The 3,891-nt window shown below is 42.0% G+C and overlaps 1 pseudogene; it reads right to left on the bottom strand.

Moving 5' to 3' along the window:
- Window positions 1–1,687: 1,687 nt before the first annotated feature.
- LOC101107554 (proteasome activator complex subunit 3-like) lies at window positions 1,688–2,463 on the bottom strand (annotated as a pseudogene).
- Between the last annotated feature and the right edge of the window lie 1,428 nt (window positions 2,464–3,891).

Raw genomic sequence — 3,891 nt, 5'->3', positions numbered from 1 at the left:
GTCATCCCCTTCTCCTCCTGTCCCCAATCCCTCCCAGCATCAGGGTCTTTTCCAATGAGTCAACTCTCCCCATCAGGTGGCCAAAGTATTGGAGTTTCAGCCTCAGCATCAGTCCTTCCAGTGAACACCCAGGACTGATCTCATTTAGAATGGACTGGTTGGATGTCCTTGCAGTCCAAGGGACTCACAAGAGTCTTCTCCAATACCACAGTTCAAAAGCATCAGTTCTTCAGTGCTCAGCTTTCTTCACAGTCCAACCCTCACATCCATACATGACCACTGGAAAAACCATAGCCTTGACTAGATGGACCTTTGTTGGCAAAGTAATGTCTCTGCTTTTGAATATGCTATCTAGGTTGGTCATAACTTTCCTTCCAAGGAGTAAGTGTCTTTTAATTTCATGGCTGCAATCACCATCTGCAGTGATTTGGGAGCAAAAAATAAAGTCTGACACTCTTTCCACTGTTTCCCCATCTATTTCCCATGAAGTGATGGGACTTATCTTAGGTTTCTACAAATGCAAAACCTGTGCCAAGAATTTAGAGTTGTAGTTTATTTGCAGATGCAGAAGAGGGTAAGGGAATTCAGGAGTACACTACAAAAACATGATATTCTGGAGATTCATTCAATGTGTTGCCTGTATCAACTGTTAATTCTTTTTATCCTTGAATAGTAATAGTATTCCATGATAGGTATATAGTACAGTTTGTTTAACCATTTACTAATAAGTGATAATTGGGTTGTTTCCTGATTTTGCCCATTACAAATAAAGCTGCTTTGAACAAATATCCATTCCCAGGTTTTAGTGTGAACATAAATTTTCATTTCCTTGGAATAAATGCCCAGGAGTGCAATAGCAGGTTCAGATGGTAATTGCTTGTTTAGGTTTTTAAGAAATTGCCAATCTGTTTTATGGAACAACTGAACCATTTTATATTTCCTCCAGAAACATATGAGCAATCTAGTTTTTCCATGTCCTTGTCAGTCTTTAGTGTTGTCATTATTTTTAATTATAGACATTCTAATAGATGTATATTTATAACTATGGTTAAATATACATTTCACTACTAGCTTACGATAGGGCTTCCCTGGTGGCTCAGTGGTAAATAATCTGTCTGCCAATGCAGGAGATGTGGGTTTGATCCCTGTATTGGAAGATCCTCTAGAGAAGGAAATGGCAAGCCATTCCGGTATCCTTGCCTGGGAAATCCCATGGATAGAGGAGCCTGACAGGCTGAAGCCCATAGGGTTGCAGAGTGGGACATGACAAAGTGACTTAGTACGCATGCACTGAGGCCTGTAAAAAGAGATGAGGCTGTCACAGAACTACATGAGAGTCTCATTAGACTCCAACTAAAAACAGAGAATTATGACTACTATTTCCAGCCAGTTGCCCCATGATCATGGAGAAGGCAATGGCACCACACTCCAGTACTCTTGCCTAGAAAATCCCATGGACAGAAGAGCCTGCTAAGCTGCAGTCCATGGGGTCGCTGAGTTGACACAACTGAGCGACTTCACTTTCACTTTTCACTTTCATGCACTGGAGAAGGAAATGGCAACCCACTCCAGTGTTCTTGCCTAGAGAATCCCAGGGACGAGGGAGCCTGGTGGGCTGCCATCTATGGGGTCGCACAGAGTTGGACACGACTGAAGCAACTTAGCAGCAGCAGCCCCATGATCATAGTCATGTAACAGACCAAGGTGATGTTGGGTCTTGAGCCAGACTCACAAAGTTCCCTGGCCTTTGCCTTGGTACAGAGTCTCTGCATTTGATCTTTTTGATGTTTTTCAGGATCATGTCATTTAGAGTGACATAGTGATTCCTTAGCTCTGATACAATGAGTTGAAGGCTGTCATATTCTTTCTCATCAATCTCTGTCATGGTTCAGGAGGAAAGTCCTCCATGTGGGGATATTTAGCTATTTTGAAAATTGATTTTGCTCTTGTAACATAATGTCTAGAAATTGATTCAGATGAGATGCAGCTCTCAACATTCTTAGTTCTGTAACTGCCTTCTCCTGAATATATACCCCAAAGTCATCCCCATCATCTATCCTAGGAGTTAGGAGCTATACCCACATTTTGGCCATGTCACATTTCAGGATCAGCAGCCAGATCTCAGGTTTCACTTTCTCAAAAATGTCCACTAATTGCTGGTTGCTTTTTAGCATTCCATGCACCACAAACACCCTGGTTCTGTGGAAGGTTTCTTCACACTCACTCAATCTTCGCTACTTGGAAATTGGATCTTCCAGTCCATTGTGGCTATTGGTGACCAGAACAGGGCCAGGGACCACAGACTCAGGTCTGAGTGGATCTGAGTCAGGTTATGAATGTTTAGGATTGGTTCATTCAAAAAACTGACAGGTCATAACAACATCTTTGAGGAAAATATTCCACCAAATATTCTGCCTCATTGGTAACCCACTGTCTGAAAGATTCAGTTTTTGGTGGTGGAGAGGGTGGGTAGGATCAAAGGGCCTAGAGTTATCTCAACACTGCCCAGAGGCAGCTGCCCTAGCTTGACTCACACACCACATAGCTTGCATATTCCCACCCTCATCGCCTTCTTCCTACAGTTCTCCCAATGCCTGCTCACCCTCTATGTTGCCGTTCAGTTGCTCAGTCGTGTCCTACTCTTTGCAACCCCACGGACTGCAGCACTCCAGGCATCCCTGTCCTTCACTGTCTCCTAGAGTTTGCTCAAACTCACGTCCATCATGTTGGTGATGCCATCCAACCATTTTTATCCTCTGTTACCCCCTTCTCCTCCTGCCCTCAATCCTTCCTAGCATTAGGGTTTTTTTCCAATGAGATGGCTCTTCACATCAGGTAGCCAAAGTATAGGAGCTTTAACTTCAGCATCAGTCCTTCCAATGAGTATTCAGGCTTGATTTCCTTTAGGATTGATTGATTTGATCTCCTGGCTGCCCAAGGGACTCTCAAGAGTCTTCTCCAGCACCACAGCTTGAAAGCATATCTTAATCACTCCTTCTACGTGTATGTGTTCCAATTTGTACTTCACTCATCAAATAGAAAACTTGAAAAAAAAAATAGAATTTGCCCACATATTAGCTATTTCCATGTTCTTTCTTTCTTCTTAAACTCCCAAGATTCCTTCTTTTATTACGGACATTTTGCTTAAAGAACTTCCTTTAGCCATTCCTTTACAGCAGGTGTGCTGGCAACAAATTGTTTCCCATTATTTGAGAATGTCTTAATGCTCTCCTTGATTTCTAGATTTAAGCTACTGCTTTTTGTCTTCATTTCTGATATTTCAAATTTCTGTTGTCATATCCCCTTTGTATTCGCTTCCTAAGGTTGCCAAGCAAAGTGCCATACACTTGGTGGATGGTCTTCAAAAACAGAAACTTATTGTCTCATACGTTCTAGATGCTAGTTGTCCAAGATCAAGTGGTTTGTAGGATTTGTTCTTTCTGGGGTCTGTGAAGGAACATTTTTCCATTCCTCTCTGTGTCTCCATCTTGTCTTCCCTCCTTCCTTGTCTTTGTGTCCAAAATTCTTTGTATAATGACACCAGTCATACTGGATTGGAGACCACCTCAATGATCACTTGATTCCCTCTGTAAGAAATTTGGGGGCTTCAATATACCTTTTTGGGGGAGATGAGGGGGGAGACACATCAACCCTTAACATTCTCTTTTTGAAGAAACCCCTTTAAGTGATTATTTTAGAGCAGTTCTCTTGCAATGACTTTAGTTTTGCTTCATCTGAGAAAGCTCTTATTTTATCTTTATCCTTAAATGATATCTGCCTGAATACTGAAGCTGGGTTTACAGCTTTTTCCTTTCAGGACTTAGCACAGCTTCCTCTATTTTAAGGAGCCCATGGTATCTAGTGAGAAATCTGCAGTCATTAATTTTTTGT

Source organism: Ovis aries, chromosome 18 (genome assembly GCF_016772045.2).
Source record: "Ovis aries strain OAR_USU_Benz2616 breed Rambouillet chromosome 18, ARS-UI_Ramb_v3.0, whole genome shotgun sequence".
Classification (NCBI taxonomy): Eukaryota; Metazoa; Chordata; class Mammalia; order Artiodactyla; family Bovidae; genus Ovis; species Ovis aries.
The sequence above is the reverse complement of the archived record's forward strand: the minus strand, read 5'-3'. Positions and strand labels throughout refer to the sequence as shown.